This window comes from Hibiscus syriacus, unplaced genomic scaffold, assembly GCF_006381635.1.
Source record: "Hibiscus syriacus cultivar Baekdansim isolate YM2019G1 unplaced genomic scaffold, ASM638163v2 tig00004072_pilon, whole genome shotgun sequence".
NCBI lineage: Eukaryota > Viridiplantae > Streptophyta > Magnoliopsida > Malvales > Malvaceae > Hibiscus > Hibiscus syriacus.
Window position 1 is genome coordinate 1,302,234 of NW_024061998.1, and position 21,856 is coordinate 1,324,089.

The following is a 21,856-nucleotide window of genomic DNA, read 5'->3' on the forward strand; positions in this document are numbered from 1 at the left end:
CGCAATATGGACGAGTTGCATAGCTTAGACAGACACGGCAAGACAGATACAGATTGGCTGGTTAGGCATCATGAGTGGGTCGTGTTGTGGGAGGATCGACATCGGCGCCTTCCCCGTAGAGAGCCCATTTTTGATGACCTCTTGATGTATGTTGAGGATTATTATGAGTGGTTCAACAGTAACGGGAAACCGTTTCTACTTCCCGAGGATGCACGAGGGCAGACCTTTCCACGACATCGACAGGGACGTTCACCGACACAGCACCATCGTCCCCCGACTCGTGGACGGAGAGCAGGTGCATCCGGTTCATCCTCAGCTGCACCAGAAGGACCTTCCCAGCATCCACCGCAGCCATATATGATGCCGCAACCATATATGATGCCGCCATCGCCTTTCCATTACCAGATGCCGCCACCGCCGCCTTCACCCAATTTTTTGACCCCGCCACCGCCACCGTCACAGATGACCCCTCCTGGAGGCTATTATGGGTCTATGTTTGCAGACCCGACTTAGGGTTCATATGTTGGATATTTGGGGGGTTTAGCCTCATCACTCATGGCCGCAACACAGACACCGCCTCCTGTACAGTTTTCCCACTCAGCGATGTCTGGGTTTTATGAGTTTTCCCAGTTTTCGCAGGCCGGTGGGATAGTCAGTCATACACCTCCAGGGTCCTTATTCTACGGAGATGCTTCATCGTCATCAACTCCTCATGTACCTGCACAAGATGACGACGATGACGATGACAGCGAGGAGTCAGAACCAGTGATACGAAGAAATCCTCCTCGAGACCGACAGCCACCGCCCTGCGGAACACATTCGCGTCGCAGGCATCGATAGATTTTTTTTTATTATATTTGTATTTACTTTATTTTGTTAAATTGTAATTTTTTTTATTTCTCATTTAATGCTTACTTTATTTTGTTAAATTTGTTGGACTTTTTTTAATGTATTGCAGTTCGTTTTTTTTATTACCATTTAATATCATTACACATTATGGCATTAATACTTACTTACATTATTTACACATTATTGCCATACGGATTGTTCGTCGACCTACCTCGGTACATATCGTAAGGAGTTGCGGATGAATGTCTCCCCATTATGGCATTAAAATCATTACACATTACTGTCGTCGGGCTGTCAACTTGATCAACTTGTTCAGTCAGCCCATAGTGGGAGCTTAATGATTGACCCCGAACAGAACGCACTTGAACAAAATGTGCATACATCTCAATAGCGGCGTCTGAATAATTACTTTGAGCTTCAACCATCATTTCAACATCATCATTGTTTGAAAGTTCGAACGCTTTATAAGTTAATGGGAACAATGATGTTGGAAATCTATACTGCAACGACGACACTCTTCTACTACTTCCAACATGAATCTTCTTCGAAATCTTCGTTATCAGCTCCTCAAGAGTTATGTTTCTCTTGAATGATATTTTAACACGCTCATTTGATACGAAAACAACGCCGATTTCATCTTCTCGAATTTCACCATCATAATAAACAATAGCTGAAAGTCGCGCCATTATTTGAGTTTAAAAGTGCGGCACTATTATATCTGCAAAAAAAATAAATTAAACAAACCTGATTTAATAAATTATATATGAACGAACATATAACACAATAAAATTTTTACACATCAACGTAAATAAATTAAATAATATAATTTATTTTACATGCACCATAAAACTATTTCGACGTATGCTCCCGCTTTCCAATTTATAAACACAAAATTAAATTGAAAATAATTAGTATAATATTTTTTCAAATAATCATAATAAACAATAAATATAATACAAAATTATAACAAAATTATCTTATAACGAAAAATCGCACGAACTTCTAAATAAAATATGAGAAGATTGCCAGAATTATTGACTCGTTGACGGAATTGTTGTATTAATTTATAAGTTGAGAGAAGAGATGTGAGAAATTAACCGGCGGAGAATGGTATTTATAGCGAGGAAAGTTGTATAAAACGCGGTACCTGCCTCGCGCTATATAAAATTATGTCAGGAGTAAAGGTATGTCGCGGTACCTGCCCCGCGCTATATAAAATTATGCAGTAAAGGTATAGCGCGGTACCTGATCCGTGATATACCCCTACGTGGCGTATAGCGTGCTGCAGGGGCCGCGCTATACCCACGTGGCTCCAGCTCACCGTATAGCGCAGTGCAGGGCGCGCGCTATACCCCACGTGACGCCAAATCATCGTATAGCGCGGTGCAGGGGGCGCTTTAATGCTAAGGGTATTAGATCGGGAAATATAATATGACTGGTGTTAGATCGATAATATTACCGATCGCTGGTGATATATCGGGAAAATCGCCACATATAATGATATACACATAGATGACGTTATCTTATCTCGAGGCAACTGTCTCCCAAATTTTTTATAATTAAAAAATATATAAAATAAATATCTATTTAAACCTTTAAATTTTAATTTTACTTTTCTTATTTTTTTAATTATTAATTATACTTAACTCTTTTAAGTTGATATCATGGTTTATATATATATATATTAGGATTTAGTTACAAATATAATTTTTGTTAAGTTTTACATATTTTTAAGATAATTGGATTAATGAAAATTAGCGGTTAAGATTATTTTATTGACTTTTTTCTTTTAGTGACTATATTTTAATTTTCTACTATTAATTTTGTTTATTTTTACTCATATGACGATCTTAAATTATTATAATATGTTTTAATTTTATATTATATAATTGAATTCTACCTCTCTATATAAACATGATGCCATATCGATTGAAATTCATATGCAGTGTTGTCACTGGGCGTGGAAGGAAGGATACCTGCTCAGGGCCTTAACTAAAAAAATATAATTTAAAATTAATCATTTTTATAATTATAAATTTAGTTACATTTAAAAAAATAGCTTTAAACAATTAAGAGATTAAAATATTACGGTAATGACGAATTACAAAAAAATTATACAAATCTTAAGATTATTTGTTCATAATAATTTATCTGATATTGATACAAATAATTTTTTTTCAGAATTAAAAGTGTTTAGAGATGTTCATATTTAATATCGTTTTGAATTGTATCCTTCAAAACTTGATATATTTATTAAATAGTTTATTGAACGTAATAAAAAAAATATAAGTTACAAGTAAATTAATATATTTTTGTTTAGTCTTGAAATTTAAAATTTTTCAATATATATTATTAAAGATTCAATTTTAAAGTTTATCTTATGGCCACAAATTCTAAAAAACGAGCATGTTAATATGGATTGAGTCTACGAATGTGAACAAATGTTTTTGCAAGCAAATTCCTTGGGGGTTTTGATACATGCAAATGAAGTGATTTATCTACCGTTAGAACGGCCTTTGAGTTAGTTTAGAGGGTAAACTTGTTGCTTGTATTCCTCTCAAAAGCATGCATGTTTCTCTTTCTCACCAATAAAACATGCCCATCTTCAATATCTAATTTTTTTGTGCGTGTAAATCTCAAAGGTCCGATTGATTATATCATATACTTTAATTAGTTATTTTGTTTTAAATTTTCGATCCATTTCGTTATCATCCCCTACTCAAAATAATTTTACTTTCACTATTTTTTGTGACATTTTCATGTGCTCTTTGTTTATTTTATTTCATGGTTGTCAATTGATTGACAAAACAAATATGGATTAAAAAATGAAGATATACATAGATAAAGATGCTTTGATTGCAAAAGGTGAGCTATGCATGAAGACAAACATTTTTGGGATAGTCATAGACCTTAGGTTGGACTGTTCATTACGTCATTTCGGTATGAATTAGACTTTTGTCGACACATGTTTTCGTCCATGTGGCATTTACATTTATATTTTTTATAATATATGGTTTATGTGTATTACGTATGTGTACATATCATATTATTTATAATTATAACACATTTATTCATTTTAATTACATGTGACAGGTCCCATAAAAGACCATTTACAAGGCCCAGTGTAGAGTGGCCCAAGTCCAGACATTGCATGCCCATCAGCAAAATACTCCAGAACCGGACCCACGAACCGGTCCACTTGTGTCTCTCCAGATTGGTGAACTAGGGTTTGGTAACCCTAGTTTTCCCATTCCAGCACCGTTTTTAAAGACCCTTCGATCAGCCGCGCCTCTCCAACCCCGACTCATCCGCCGACCGTTTCACTCACCACCAACAAACGTGCATGAGTGGAACACAAACAAAACAAGAGTTTTTTGTTAGGAATCAAACACTCAAAAATAGGATTTATTTTTCGTTATAAATAAGTGTGAAATCTGATTCGAAAAGGGGGGGAGCACGGATTTTTTACACAAGAAAACCACACACAAACACTAACTATCACACACGATTTGTATACGAAACACTAGCAAATACGAAGAGGCTAACCGAAGCTTTTTGTACAATATTTAGAAAATAAATAAAGGTAGTGTTTTTACTGTATTTTTTTTCATTCTTGATCCCTTGCATGCTTACTTTTTCTTCTTTTTTTCGTTCAAAAACTCGAATGGCCGATGAACATAAGGGGGTTGTTCGAAATCTAGTTTTCTAGATCTATACCCCTACGAGGCTAGTTTTGAAAAAATGTTTGGACTTTTAGGTTGTGGGTGAAAAGGGCTTTAAAAAAATATAATTTTTTTTGACTAAGTTCGTGCGGCGGCTGTTCTTCAAGATGAAGAACAACCAAGAACAGGGGAGAGGATTTAAGGGTTTTGATTTTGATCCAAATAAGGGGCATTTTCAAAATAAAAAAATGTTTGTGTTTATTGGGATATATATTCGACCCGTGGACCTTGGTGACCCACACCTGGACCTGATCCGCTTCGCTGGGTTCGCCTGTTTTCAACGTTTAGTGGACAAATTTCCTTTCAATCCCTCGTATTTAGTTAGACATCTTTCTGGGTCCTTAAATTCGATCTTGGTCACTAATCCGTTCCTAAATTTGACCTTCTATTTTAAATTCCTTCCAATTCGGTTCCCCACATTTTTATTTATCTTTTTTTCCATTTTATTTTTATTATTTTTATATTTATATTTTGTATATTATTTTCTTAGTATTAATATTATATTTATACATACATGTTTCCTTCCTTTTATTTATTTTCTTAGTATTAATATTAATATATATATATATATATATTATCATTATTTTTATCTCCTTTATATACTTATTTTTCTTTGTATATATATATCATTTTTACTACTATTGTCCTATATTTTATTTATGCCATTTTTTTTATTTTGGTTTATTTTATTTATTTATGTTCTTTATTTTTTTGGGGTATGTTTCCTTTTATTTTGTTTATTTTTATTTATTTTATTACTATTATTTTTATTTATCTTTCTTTACTCTTTTTATCTTCTTTATTTCATCGGTTTCTTATTTATTTGTTTTTATTACCTCTTTTCATCTAACGTGTCTCTTGACTTTTTACGGATGTTTTCAAATCGATCCAAGGTAAGTAATTTGGGATCGTATTTTTAACTTCTAATTTAAACTCTCAATTTTCTTAATTAAAGACAACTGGAAATTACGTAGTACCGAAAGGGCAGTTCAAGGGTAGTAACCCTTCCTTGACTGTAACCGACTCCTGAATCCGACACATCTCTGGCACGATGCAGATCAGGTAAGAAAAATGTATCCGATCAACCTTCTAAGGTTCTATACCTGAGCTCTGAACCCTATTTTAAGTAAGGGAAAAACGATGCATTCGTGTGAATTTATTCACCGTGCGGGCCTAGCAAGTAGCCTTCGGGATTCATATACCTTACGTCTTCGTGTCAATTTATTTTTCGTATGGGCATAAGGGAATGTTTCCTCTCGAGTTTAACTTAGTCCACACAAGCCTGTGATGGGTTTAGGACTAAGGGTCTGGCAAGCCCAAGGGGGCACCGGCAACGAGAACTCGGGTACCATTTTTTAACCAAAACCGGGAGACCATGGAGAATTAGATCCCACTCCAAAACCTCATTTCCAAACCCTAGGCTTGTTTGTATTATTTCCTGCTTTATTTCATGTTCCAAGCATGTGAACTAGAAATTTATGCGGTTAGGACTTATTCAAAATTAACTTGCGGGATAGAGATCATGTCTGGGTAGAAATCATAAGCATGTGGGGTAGGACTTTTCATTTTCATCATTTTTTGCATTATCCTTATCTCACTAACTTTTCCTTTTATTTCTGTTCTTTTTCATTTTTCATCATTTACATCATTTGAAAGAGGTGTTGATCCACCAAAAACGTGTTTGTTAAACGTAAATAATTTGCATTAATGGACAAAGGGGTTGTAATACAAGAGATGAAAATGTAGAGGACAGTCTATAAGGCGACTACGTATCACATTCAATCTAGAAGATGTGGTGCCCACAATTGAAGAGTGTATCACTCTGTTGCATTATAAAGGACCCAGAATGAGCCGGGTATACATCAAGCACAATGAAAGTCTATCTTTGAAGAACTGACTGGCAGAGGTTGCAGGGGCAAGATGAAGGTTACTGATCTTGGGAGTCCCTTCAAAGACAACAATGGCAAAACGATAGCTGAAATTGGAGACCATTACTGACGAATTCAAGAAACAGACGAATGAACTTCACATAGTTCCTATCAATTGAGCGCTCCAATGACGTATTCGTTGGGAAAAGGTTCAACAAAAGATACATGCCAGAGATGCAATCATTCGAGACTTCTTGGACCAGCACAAAAAGCAACTCAACATTTGCACGGTTCATCCAGAAAAGTTGGAGCGGTTCGATAGATTATTCAACCAGTGACAGACGAAGGCAGAAGACTAGTCAACATGTCAAAAACTGTCACGATATTTTTGTCTCTTAAAAGATAAAACACTTTTGTCCCCAATAAAGATTATTCATAATAACAAACATATATTTTTGATCAATGCCTCGAACATTTCATGCATCATGCATTCTTGCATATTCCGCATTATTTTCATTTTTTTCCCGTTTTTTTCATTTCATCCACATTAACTAACAAGTGATGTCTCATAAAAAAGGGACATTCCACCTCAAGCCTTGGACACACCCCATTCGCATAACACCCGCTTGAAAAAGAAGAAAATGGAAGCCAGGATTGCTCAGATTGAGGATAACATGTTGAAGCTCCAGAGAGAGCTAGAAGATAAGATAAACCATAGTAGTCTGAGTACTCTGAATACAATAATGAAGAACCAAGAGTCCTTGGTTGATCAAATCGTTGCCAAGTTAGTTGGCCTACAACAGATCAGTGCGCATAGGGTACGTTCACCAGAACGGGTAATTATACCACATACCCCACAAGTGGTTGTCTCACCTGAAATCATACCGGAACTTCGAAAGGACTCATCTGCTGCAAAAGCGAATCCCTCATCCTCTGTATTTAATCTTGAGAACAATTCAGGTTATTACCATATACCGGATTCGGACGAAGAGGACAAATAAAAAAAGATGGAGGAGAAAATCAAGCAATTGGATGACCAAATGAAGGTAGTTAAAGGAGACCATGACTACCCTGAAGTCGATGTCGCGGAGCTCAGTCTAGTCCCGGACTTGGTTCTTCCTCCGAAATTCAATTCCCCATAATTCGAGAAGTTTGACGGAAATAGTGACCCATCCGCACACATCACCATGTTCTGTCGAAAGATGACGGGATATGGAGGAAATGACCAACTCTTGATTCACTGCTTTCAGGAGAGTCTGTCGGGCTCAGCCATCCGGTGGTACAACCAGCTCAGCTGAACCCATATCCAGACTTGAAAGGACTTAGCCAAGTCATTTCTGGAATAATATAAACATATTAACGATATGAGACCAGACCGAGTTATGCTACAAGGCTTGGAGAAGAAGCACAATGAGAGTTTCCGACAGTACGCACAAAGTTGGATGGATTTGTCTGTGCAAGTTCATCCACCCTTACTTCGGGAACCTGGTGGCAATTACATCAGGAAATTTCTCAGATCTAGTTATGGTTGGTGAGATGATCGAGCTAGCTATAAAACAAGGAAAATTGAGGGAAGTGACTCCAGTGATAAGCCTCCCATGAAGAACAAAGAGCGAGAGATCAACAATGTCAACACCTACTATGCCAACAAAGGTGTTACGATCTCAAGTTCGAAAATCACTATTGATGTACCATCCGATACTTCTAAACGAACTCAGAGAGAACCAATAAAAGAAAAGATTCGCATCAGTCCAATCCCAATGACATATGAGGAGTTGCTCCCAACACTAGTTGAAAAGAATATTGTGACTCCGGTTCAGTCCAAACCTAGAGAGGCCCCATATCCTGAAGGCCATGATATTAACACCATATGCAACTATCATATTCGGAGCTCAGGGCACACCACTGAGAACTGTGGGGCATTGAAACGTAAGGTCCAAGATCTGATCGATTCAGGGGCATTTACTTTCAATATGTAATGGGGCATTCTGATCGAGAGTTAAATGGGGCATCCATCAAGAATTTGTTGCATATCCAGTATATCATCTTGTTTGAAATTGTTTTTCTGTTCAAAGTCACTTGACGTTCAAACATTTTAAAAAATGTACTTCATTCTGAGGAATAAGCAAATTTTAATCTTGAATTCCTTGAATATCACCTTAATTAAATGCTTTTTAATAATTGAGGTTGTAAATATTTGACAAATGACAATATTTAACCCCACAAAACAAGGATCCCTTGATCCTAATTTAAAAAGATACACCAGACTACATGCCCTTCTCTTACGGGGACCGAGCTAGTTTTCTCTTCTCACGAAGAGTCTATTAATGAGCGGGTAAAATGGGGCATCTAGTACTTGAAATTGCAAAGCTAATTGGTTTCTACTTCTGTTAATGACGTTCAGTGATAATCATGATCTTTACAGATGGAATAGTCGAGTAGATGAATCTAGTTTAGGTCAGTTGCTTGGAAATTGAACTCTAAAGATGAGATCCCTTAACTTTCAAAAAACACCTAGACTATAACAGATTCTTCTTGACAATCTTGAGAAATTAAATCCGTAAAGCTGAGCTATTCCACTATGGCAATTGGTTATAGAGGAAACTCGAAAGCCCTGACTTTATGAATATATTACATTCAAACCATGACATTGCCCTGATACTTGGCAATTCGGTGTTTGCTCCACTGCTTTTGTCAGGCCAAAGACTTTGTGATGAGATGAACCCTTCAGTTAAACTTGATAAAAGTGATTATAATAATAAGATGTCCCTCTAAAGCAATTGGTTGAATGCCCCGACTTTATGGATTCGGCTAGTTAGACAATGGCAAAGTAAATCAAATTTATCTAAGAAATTTTCGGTAATAATAAATTAAGGGAGTTGAGAAACACATGTTATAGTCAAATTCACACGAGCACTCAAGAATTTCATTTTTAGACCGATATTTCTGCACTACCTTTGTTAGATGAGCTTCAGAACTTGAACAAATGGAAGATTTCAGAGAACTGAAACAGAAGTGTTCTGAAAGGTCTAGCCATTGATTATGCTAGTTATGTCATTTTGTTCGCCTCCAAACAAAATACAAATTCAAGAAAGAGGGGCAAGCCATGATCTTCACGATAACCAAATCGATGAAACAAACTCACTTCTAAACCAACTTTTCGATCTTGATATTTGTCAAAGATTTGCAGCTATCAAAGATTAAAAGAGCATTTGATTTTTTTGATATCAATGAACTCATGTTTTCTGATTTGCTTCAATTGTGAAACCTAGAAAGAAGTAACATTTTCAAAAATTCCTTTCAATAATTTTCAAAATTTTGAAAATAAGAAGGAAAACATTTTCAAACAAGATAAGTTCTCTGGAAGCATATCTTGAAAATCAACGAATATATCTTCAAAGCTCAAAGATTGAAACTGGGGCAAGAGAAGCCAAATTTTTTAGGCAAAATTTGTTGGAGCTAAGCATGTTGAAGAATCCAAGATCAAGAATAAGAAATTCAAGATTCCAGAGTCAAGAGTCATCAAGACTGACAACCAGAGATTGAGATTTCCCTTCAAACCCTAACATATTTCGCATATACATCAACACATGCATACATTACGCATGAAATTTGCATTTGCATTCATCATCATGTGCAATAAAAACCTTGATTTTTCCTCTTTTGAGGACAAATTCAATAAAACAACAAATAAATTTCATCTTGGCATACATCAAACATCCGTCATCAGGATAGTTACATCCAGATACATTTTACAGATATTTAAGGAGAAGATGAGATTAAAAGACAACAAGGCATCCTTATCAAGAAGAAATAATCATCTTCAAGATTCAACATTTCTGATATAAATTTTGTCTCACTTGAGACAGTCTCATTTAATGCAGATGATTTATCTCACTTGAGGTTGTTATTCTTAAAACAAACTTTGTCTCACCTGAGACTGTTTTACTCGAAAGAAGATTTATTTCCCTCAAGATTGTTTTTATTAAAACAGACTCATTTAATGCAGATGATTTATCTCACTTGAGATTGTTATTCTTAAAACAAACTTTGTCTCACTCGAGACTGTTTTACTCGAAAAAAGATTTATTTCCCTCAAGATTGTTTTTCTTAAAACAGACTTTGTCTTACTTGAGATTGTTTTACTCGAAAGAAGATTTATTTTCCTCAATATTGTTTTCTTAAAACAAGATTTTATCTCGCTTGAGATAGTTTCCCTCGAAATAGAAAATTTTGTCTCCCTTGAGACAGTTTCTCTTGAAACATAAACATTGAAAACATTTCCCTTGAAATGAGTTTAGTCTCTCTCGAGATAGTTTCCCTTGAAACCAATTTTGTCTCCCTCGAGACAGTTTCTCTTGAAATATAAACATTGAAAACATTTCCCTTGAAATAAATTTTGTCTCTCTTGAGATAGTTTCCCTTGAAACAAATTTTGTCTCCCTTGAAACAGTTTCTCTTGAAACATAAACATTGAAAACATTTCCCTTGAAATGAATTTTGTCTCTATTGAGATAGTTTCCTTTGAGACAGTTTCTCTTCAAACATAAACTTTGAAAACAATTTCCCTTGAAACAAAATCTTTGAATATGTTTTACATTAAACAAATTTCGTCTCCCTTAAGACAGTTTCTTTTGGAAGTTTTGTCTCTCTTGAGACAGTTTCTCTTGAAACAAATTTTATCTTCGTCTCTTTTGAGATAATTTCCCTGAAACAAATTTTGTCTCTCTTGAGACAGTTTCCCTTGAAAAAGAATCTTTGAATATGTTTTACATTAAACAAATTTTATCTCCCCTGAGACAGTTTTTCTTGAAACACCAACCTTTGAATATGTTTCTCTTGAAACAAAATTTTGCCTCCCTAGAGACAGTTTCTTTTGAAACACAAAAAACTTTTGAAATCGTTTCTCTTGAAATACAAAGAACCTTTGAAATCGTTTCTCTTAAAAAACCTTTGAAACTGTTTCTCTTAAAAGACTAAGACCTCTCGAGTGATCTCATTCAGCTTAAGTACCTATCAACCACTTGGTAAAGTCAAAGATTTATTTTTCAGTCGCGTTTTCAAACCAAGGTCTTTAAACCAAAAAGAAGACCGGATTTGACTTGGCAACGAGAAGCTACATTCTGATTCAAATTCTGAATTACGGCTTCAATTCCATTTCAAGATGGACCCGACTTCGCAACTAAGAAGCCATTCACCATCAACCTCACGACGAGGGAGTCATTTCAGGATTCAATTCAAATTGACAAATCAGTCTCATCATCGGATTTCAACTCTACAACAGTGGATGTTCGATGGGGGATTGGCCCCTATATGGATGGTGTTTTGATATATTCATGTTAGAGGAAAAGTGTGTCTTTTAATCTTTGCCCTATACCGTTACACGACTATGGGCAAAGAGGGGCATCTGTCGACACATATTTTTGTCCATATGGCATTTATATTTGCATTTTTTATAATATATGGTTTATGTGTAATACGTAATGTGTACATATCATATTATTTATAATTATAACATATTTATTCATTTTAATTACATGTGACATGTCCCATAAAAGACCATTTACAAGGCCCAGTGCAGAGTGGCCCAAGTCCAGACATTGCATGCCCATCAGCAAAACCTTCAGAACCGGTCTTCAGCCGAACCGGTCCACTTGTGTCTCTCTAGACCGGTGAACTAGGGTTTGGGAACCCTAGTTTTCCCATTCCAGCGCCATTTTTTAAGACCCTTCGGTCAGTCGCGCCTCTCTAACCCCGACTCATCCACCGGCCGTTTCGCTCACCACCAATAAACGTGCATGAGTGGAACATAAACAAAACAAGAGTTTTGTTAGGAATCAAACACTCAAAAATAGGATTTATTTTTCGTTATAAATAAGTGTGAAATCTGATTTGAAAAGGGGGGAGCACATACTTTTTACACAAGAAAACCACACACAAACACTAGCTATCACACACAATTTGTATACGAAACACTAGTAAATACAAAGAGGCAAACCGAAGCTTTTTGTACAATATTTCAAAAATAAATAAAGGTAGTGTTTTTATCGTATTTTTGTTCGTTCTTGATCCCTTGCATGCTTACTTTTTCTTCTTCTTTTTCGTTCCAAAACTCGAATGGCCGATGAACATAAGGGGGTTGTTCGAAATCTAGTTTTCTAGATCTACACCCCTACGAGCTAGTTTTGAAAAAACGTTTGGACTTTTAGGTTGTGGGTGAAAAGGGCTTTAAAAAGTATAATTTTTTTGACGGGCCACCATCGATGAGCGACGGCTGGCGTGGCGGTGACCACCGATTTTCTGGGTTCGTGCGACGGCTGTTCTTCAAGATAAAGAACAACCAAGAACAAGGGAGATAATTTAAGGGTTTTGATTTTAATCCAAATGTGGGGCGTTTTCAAAATGAAAAAATATGTGTTCATTTGGATATATATTCGACCCGTGGACCTTGGTGACCCGCGCCTGGACCCGATTCGCTTCGCTGGGTCAGCGTGTTTTCAACGTTTAGTTGGCAAATTTCCTTTCAGTCCCTCGTATTTTTTAGACATCTTTCTGGGTCCTTAAATTCGATCTTGGTCACTAATCCGTTTCTAAATTTGACCTTCTGTTTTAAATTCCTTCCAATTCGGTCCCCCATATTTTTATTTATATATCTTTTTTTCCATTTAATTTTTATTATTTTTATATTTATTATTTTGTATATTATTTTCTTAGTATTAGTATTATATTTATACATACATGTTTCCTTCCTTTTATTTATTTTGTTAGTATTAGTATTAATATTAACATATATATATTTTATCATTATTTTATCTCCTTTATATCCTTATTTTTCTTTTTATATATATATCATTTTTACTACTATTGTCCTATATTTTATTTATGCCATTTTTTTATTTTGGTTTATTTTATTTATTTATGTTTTTTATTTTTTTGGGGTCGGTTTCCTTTTATTTTGTTTATTTTTATTTATTTTATTACTAATATTTTTCTTTATCTTTCTTTACTCTTTACTCTTTTTTTCTTTTTTATTTCATCGATTTCTTATTTAATTATTTTTATTACCTCTTTTCCTCTAACGTGTCTCTTGACTTTTTGCGGATGTTTTCAAATCAATCTAATGTAAGTAATTTGGGATTGTATTTTTAACTTCTAATTTAAACTCTCAATTTTCTTAATTAAAGACAATTGGAAATTACGTAGTACCGAAAGGGTAGTTCAAAGGTGCTAACCCTTCCTTGACTGTAACCGACTCTCGAATCCGACACATATCTGGCACGATGCATATCAGGTAAGAAAAAGGTATCCGATCAACCCATTTGTTTTAAAATAAATGATCGGTGACGACTCTAACCTAATTATTTCAAGTCGAAGCCCAATTCTAGGTCCAACCGAAAGACGGTCTCGACAACTATTACACGAACATTTCAAGATTTCTAAATAATTAGTTCAATTTGTTTTCTAAATCAAACAGATAAAAAAATCATTAAATCAAATATTTTCTAACAGTTTTATACAATACTTTTTTTAATCGATTATCACCGTTGATAATATGGGAGTCGCTATCAACTTCTCCTATATTCTTCTTTCCTCTATTTCTCCTTTATCTCTTTTTCACTATTTTTTCACATACTGGTTTTCTTTTTCTTTTCATATTCTCAATCATCTGTATACATCTTAATTCACGTTGTCAAATGATTTGATCGCCTACGATCTTTATTTTATTTAGCTATTTTATAATTCTATGATTTATTTTATAGATTTTATATTTTGGTTTTCTTTGTTTATCTTGTATTTATATATATTACAATAATAATAATTTTTTTATCTTGTCTCATGGCTCCTCCATTTGATGGATGCATAGCTTTTTTCAACATGTCTATTTTCATCGGGTTTCATGGTATGCTAATAAGGCGACTATAGTTGATATATGCATACGAGAGAAAAACTAAATCATTTTGGATAAAAATAAAGTTATTTTTAAAGATTGATACATCAATTGACATAAAGGCCCATCACACAAACTTGAAAATGGATATTTTCTCTTCTCTTCCTATCGGACTCACACAATTAATTTTCTTCTACCATCATTCTCTCTTCTCTCTTCTCACTCGAATCAATCATCGACTAACTATCGTTCTTGTACCAATTGTGACTCTTTGTCCAAACTAAAAAGGTTTAGCCGCCAATAGTCAATGTGGCCCATTAATTCCCACCAACAATTATTGTTGTGAGCGTAGAACACATTTGTTCCCGTTTATTCCTACCATTTGAGGAGATTTTATATATGAAAGCATTATGCAAGCACATAAATATTGGAATATTTTCCCCGGCTACGAGTTAAACCCTCTAGGCATACCCTATCTTTTTTTTTTTGGAATTTTATTATCTTTCATTGTATTACCACAATGTAAGATACCTCCATTGTGCTTCCATAGTAGAGATATATCTCCTTTGACTAAGATTGTCAAGCTACTTCTACTCTGAGTGTTGAGATGTCTCTACTTCATTATAGATTTAAATATTGTTGCCACTAGCGGCCGACCAAAAGTGTGAGTTGCCTTCGGTCATGAGAGTCAAGATGCCTCCACTGTCCATCCACATTATTGAGTTGTTGATATATTCTCCTAAATCCTTCATAGGAGAAGTTATCTTTTATGTAAAATTTATTCTCCGTAAGATAAGTCATCATCTGCGTGAGATTTTACTCCCTGCAAGAAATGTCACACTCTACGAGAGACTCTATCCTCCGATCGAGCTCATACCTTCAAGTATGTCTTCTAAACTATTATCCTTTACTTTCACAGGCATTGAGATGATCATGCCCTTTTATTGACATAAAGATGCCTTTTTTCATTGTTTTCGCTTCTCCAAAATGCGTTGAATTACCTTCTCTCTGGTCAAGAGAGTCGAGATGCCTCTGAATACAAAGACATCTCATCCCGCTACCTGTAAAACTATTGAGTTGCTTCTGTATCTATAAAAATGTGAGTTGTCTCCAAGGTATCCTTTTTCATCCCATTCAGGAATATTATCATTTGCTTGATTATACGCGCCAAGATACCTTTGCCAACACAAAGATGATTTGGCCTATCAATCGGGTTATTCTAAAAAAGAAATGAATCGTTTCTATCTTGAGAATGAGAGCATTAAGATGCCTCTTTTATTCAACAAAATCAAAAGATGATCTTTATATTTTCCGCCATAAGTCTCAGACTATAAAGACCTCTACAGACACCACACTAGGGTGTAAACGAGCCGAGTTAAGCTCGAGTATTACTGAGCTCGACTCGAACTCGAAAACTTTAAACGTAGGCTCGACTCGACTCGAAAACTCGCGAGCTAAAAATTATGAAGCTCAGCTCGAACTCAAAATATATTATTGAAACTCGACTCGAACTCGAAAAGGCTCGAGCTCAAAAAAAATTTCAGGAGCTCGATTGAAGCTCGGGACTCGAGCTCGATTGAAGCTCGATTTTGAGCTTGAACTCGATTCAAGCTTGAACTCAAACTCGAATTTAAACCTACAAAAATCTTATATTACATTTAAAATATATAAATAATTTTCCCTTTAATCAACAATCACCAATATATTATAATATGAATGTATGAACTATAAAAAATCTAAAAAATAAAAATACAATTACAAGAAATTTAGGATAATTAATATAAGTTTTGAAGTTTTTTTTTATAATAATTATTAGTATTATTATTACTCATGTTTATTATATTAACATATGGTGCAAATCCACCAGGAGGAAGCCCGAGACAGTGCGCTACCCACGTGAACCCATCGAGGAAGATCCATGCTGGTCGACCATCCACCGAAACTAATGTTGTCGTGCCCATGCTAGCCATGCTCGAATCCATGCCCTGCAGACACATAAAAAAAGGGACAGAGCACCAAGCACAACAAGAAGACAGAGAGAAAATATCAAGGATATAGTCTCGATCATCATCAGAAAAGGGGGGAGAGGTCAGCCATAAAAAAAAACCAGAGAGGAATCAACAACAGGAGGTAGTGTTCTTCTACTCCATATGTATATCATATTGTTGAAGGATTTCTCGGGGTATTTTAATTATTGGTTCTATAACTACCTGAAGTATCAACAATAAGAAAAATAATGGATACAGTTTTGACTGCAAATAAATAATAGAACAATTTGTATATAACAAGCAGATGCCTCAATCATAAGTCCTGAGATGGAAACATGAAAAACACTACCTCTCCTACAATATTTTCCTGGTTCTGGAAGAGTGCAACCATAATTGTTTTCCCATTTTCCTTTTTTAGCGGTACCTACAAAAGAACATTGATTAAGAGTATATTTGAAGACAAAATACCAAACAAACGTGCATGAAAAAAAATCTAATATGTCATTTAGAATTCAAGAGCACAACTGTTGAACAAAGCTTGATTCAAAAAGAGAAAAACGGGAGGGAAGATAACGGGTTCAAAATCAAATGCAGCAAAAATTACACACTTTATGTAAACTTTTGCATTAACAAAAAGTGAAACAAATATGTAATGAACAATTACTTACATCTCAACTTTATCATTAACTGCCTGGAAAGTATAAAGGAAAATCATGATGCATTCTGCATTGCATCTAAAAGCAAACTTTTCCTATTGACCTAAAACGTCAGAAGCGAGATATACCAGCCTGCGGTTTCTTCCATCAGCGAATGATATGAAAATATTACACGGCGGCTTGAAAGCTCCAACTAGGTAATTCTGTAAGGAAACAAATACGTAAACAAGTTTTTCACTTAACGGTCATTGAGAAAGTAAAAAGAAAGAAAGAAGCAAGTTCCTAAGAAATTGATAATTTAATACCATGACACTTCAGTGAGCCCTGAATCAAGACTTTTGCTCAACATTAAGGACCTAGAAGTAGTAATATAAATCATTGGAAATTTGAAATCGATTTACAAAATGTTTTACAAATTTAGACAGAAAAAGAAATGGACAAAAATTAAAGTTCTAATCAGATTCAAAATTTGACCATTTTCTTACCTTCCCTAGGGAAGCCTTAGGACCGAAATCAGATCATAAAAATGAGGAAAGTGTAGGGGAAAAATACCTTAGCTAGGGATCTAAGAGAAGAGGAAGGGTTGATTGTTGAATGGAGATCATCTGAGCCTTAGTAACATTCGGCTGGTGGTGTCGTGTTCTATAGCTTTAGATCAGGGTAAATAAAAATAATGGGTTATAATAGAACCAACTGCTTGGTAGTGTATGGATTAGGATTAGATACTTACCAGTTGAGTCCCGTGGTGGTCGGAGTTAGATTTGGCCACCCGCGTGTGGTGGCCAATGTAGAAAGCTTTCGAGCTTTCTCGGTCGCCGAGAGAGATGAGGATAGTAGGGAAATAAAGTGGTTTATTTGGGTAGTTTGAAACCTAAAGGGTAGAAGTTTTCGATCTGGTTTACCCTACTGTATTAGGGTCTTCGTCGGAGAAAAAGAGGATCATCATGTTGAGAGTGGCGTCGTGTGTGCGTGAGAGGGAGAGATGGGATTGAGAGAGGCTGTTGTAAAATAAAGGGGTTGTGTGGCTGTGTTTGGTTTTTTGTGTGCGTGAGTTTAGTTTAGGTTTAGTTAAATTTAGGTTTCATATTAATTTTTTGGTAAATTAAGTTATAGTCCCCCAAACTTGAGCACCCTTTTGTAAATCCCTAATTTAATTCTTGATTTGTATATTGAATTTTACATTTATTTAAATTTAGTCATTAGTTTAATATGTATATGCATGTTTAATAAATTTATAGTTTGGTATATTATATTTAATTTTGTATTTCCGAATAGGATCAATTGCATATAAGACCCATAGTTTTATGCGCATTTTGTATTTAAGTCATTGGTTTAATTCCAATTTTGTAAGTTTAATTTTACATTACGTGAATTTAATCATCATTCTAAAGTTAGTATATTTAGCTTAAATTAGTCCTCACATTTAGGTTTCTCTTAATTTAGTCTATGTTTAGGATTGTTTTCTTTAATTAGTTGTGTATATTTATTTTGCATATTGATATGTTTATGTATAAGTATGCGAATGATTTATTTAGGAGTCACATAACATCATTTTGTATAATTTGTATGTTATCTTCATTTGCATAACTTAACCCTATCACATAATTAGATTTAGGGTTTAGGGTTTAAGGTTTATGATTTAGGGTTTTGGATTTATTACAAAGACATTAATTAATCGACTTGGTATCGATTTATGAGGTAAGTACAATTTAGGGTTTAATTTAGGGTTTAGGGTTTAAGGTTTATGATTTAGGGTTTTGGATTTATTACAAAGTCATTAATTAATCGACTTGGTATCGATTTATGAGGTAAGTACAATTTAGGGTTTATAATTTAGGGTTTAGGGTTTATAATTTAGGGTTAGGGCTTATAGTTTAGGGTTTAGGGTTCATTGCAAAGATATTAATTAAAATTTGAGGGTAGTTGTATTATAGAATTTTTAATACATTTTTAAAATTTTATAATTATCAATAGTGTATTTTTTAATAATGTATTTTAAAAAAAAAAATCCTCCGTCATAGATGTTCTCTAGAGTCCACCTCCTCAATCTTTAACGTGAACTTTGATAGAGCCAAATCCAAAAGTTGACAGTCATATGTGTGATGACCTTAAACATGACACCAGTCGTGAAAGGGTCGATATAGACACTCATCAGACAAACTTAAAAGGGATCCTCTATCTTTCGTTGCTATTAGGCACATACAATTCATCTTCTTCTATCTGCATTCTTTCTACTCACTCCAATTGACCATAAACTAACTATCGTTCTTACACCAATATCAACTCTCTAACTAAGCTACCTATACTGACGCGACCTATTTATATTCATAAAAATATTTATTTCAAATAAATTAGGATTAATCTAATATTTATTTTATTAAGTGATTTAGATGAATTAGATTTTTTTATTTTATTAGTTTCATAGTTTAGTTCAAACAATATCAACTCTCTAACTAAGCTACCTATACTGACGCGACCTATTTATATTCATAAAAATATTTATTTCAAATAAATTAGGATTAATCTAATATTTATTTTATTAAGTGATTTAGATGAATTAGGATTTATTTTTATTTTATTAGTTTCATAGTTTAGTTCAAAATATGATTTTAGGAATTTCACCTAAATTTTATGTCTTTTTTAGCCTTTTAAATAGTCACATCTCATATGTAATTCAACACATCATTTAGAAATACAAAATAATTTTCTTAAAAAGTATGTTTAAGAGCTATTATTTCTTTTCAAGATTTTATCTTGTTCTAATTTAGTAGTGCAATTATCCAAATGCATTATAATGAATTGAGCCAATTGCGTTGTGATGAACTCAGGTGTTCTTATTGATCTTCTAAATTTCTAAGATGAAATATTCATAGAGGGTTAGACATCCATTCATCTTGGCTCAAGGTTTCTATCTTGGTTAATTAGTTGTACTTTTGTGTTTTATTTGCATATTTATATTAATACAATAACATTTTGTTGTATTTCATTATGGAGCTTGATTTGTGCTTAATTAGATATATTCGCTGCTTTTAATCGCTTGTTGGGAAGGATTTGTGGTTGGTATGTGTAAGTAGGTGCAGGTTGAAGGAGAAAGAAGGAAGATTTGCCGTGGCAATGCAAGGATGACCTTCTTGGATAAATTCAAAAGAATAACATGTGCAACCTCTAGGTATAACGTCCTGGCTCATACTAGTCTACATGTGCTCACCATTCTAAGTGCCTATAGGAGACATATAGGGTCTCGAATATGGTTAACCGTAGGCCTAGTTATTGAATGAAACAAATAATCTATAAATTTATCGTCGCATTATTATTTTAAGTAATTCTATAGCAATCCGAGCCGCCTAATCCATTATTCATAACTTGTTCATCCAATTTTCCTAGTAGTTTTAGCTAGAGCGTTTTAAATTAAATCGTTCATTTAATTACATAGTTTATTCCTTCATTGTTATCGTGTTACATAAGTATTCATTTAAATTTAATGATCTGTTTATAACAATGATTTTATTGAGTGATCTATTTATAATTTTTAAATAAAATAATGTATTTATTACTAATCTTATAATTAATTTACATTAAGGGTATGTTTGTTTGAAGGAATTTAATTTCCTGAAAACATTTTCCCCCTTTTCAGGTGTTTGGATGGGGAAAAGTAACTACAGTCAAATTTTTTAATAGTTTTTCATGTTTTCTACTTATAACATTATGAGTCTGTCAACATTTCCAGTAGCGCTTTATCGAGTTTGTTAATTATCTTATTAAATTTCCAGTCACGCCGTTTCTTAGCCGTATATTAGTCCGCCTTTCTTTAGACAAACCCAAAAACTTACCGAGTATTTTTTTGGTAAGTCGTTTTCCTAAAAGCTTCTAGCCTTCTCATGGGTTCTTTGTTTTCCCCAAATCTTTTGCCCTATGTCTTCACTGCTCGCCACCGTTACCAATTCATCAACAACTTTTACCTCTCATCAGCTCTCTGTCCCTCACCGACTCTCTTTCTCTCATCAATTTTTTTTATTATCACTCTAGCGTTTTCATCAGAGGTAAGCTTCACATGTTTCTTTTTTCTTTTTTGTTTTCCGTTTAAAAATGAGTTCTTGAATTTTCTCAATCTAAATTCTTGGGATTTCTTAAAACGTAGAAGAAGACTCATGAAAGCATTAACAACATATTCACTCCTATTATGAAAAGTGAAAAATACACTTCAGGTTGCAAAATTGTTCTTAAATCTCTTAGAAGCTCCAAAGGTATTGTTTCTTTGCCTCAACATTACTGAAATATTCTATTGTTAATTTTTTTGAAACAATCCTATTGTTAATTTTGAATATTCATGGTACTAAAGTTGAATGAATTTTCTTTTGATTTTTTTGGTTGAAATAGTGTTTAACTTGGATAAGGGGTTAAGGTTTTTTTTCTTAATTATAGATTAAATGGGTTTTAAGTGATTATCTTTTCAAAAAAGAAAAAAATGGAAAAGAGATTTAGGCTTGGCAAAATCTCGTCCTTGATTGTTTTTTAAGGCTTTCATTGGTTTCTTAATTTTCAATAAAATTGAAGTTTGAATTTTTAATGGTCATTGATCATCATGAAAATATTTGTTTGAGTTTTGAGTGAATTACATATATATTAAGAAATGTTATACGAGGCATGTAACATCCCAAAAGCTGAGTTAGTGACTAAAATAAAAGTTTTTGAAAGTTAGTGATCAATTTCAAAAAAATTTAAAAGTTCAAGGATTTAATTGGAGTATCTTGGTTTGGATTTAATAGTAAAGTTTGGAAGTGGAAAGGGCATAATAGTCAATTAGCAAGGAAATGAATTTAAAATTCATTTGTGGTGTTATATATACACATGTAGTAAAGGAAAAGGAAAGAAAAATCTGGAATAT

General features: G+C 34.0%; 1 long non-coding RNA gene across 1 annotated transcript; it reads right to left on the reverse strand.

Annotated features, from left to right (window-relative positions):
• Window positions 1-16,160: 16,160 nt before the first annotated feature.
• On the reverse strand, window positions 16,161-17,993 carry LOC120188900. Its single transcript, XR_005522455.1, has 5 exons — window positions 17,702-17,993; window positions 17,524-17,619; window positions 17,277-17,327; window positions 17,100-17,174; window positions 16,161-16,739 (listed from the first exon to the last, which is right to left on the reverse strand). It is a non-coding gene; the product is annotated as an uncharacterized LOC120188900 (long non-coding RNA).
• Window positions 17,994-21,856: the final 3,863 nt, after the last annotated feature.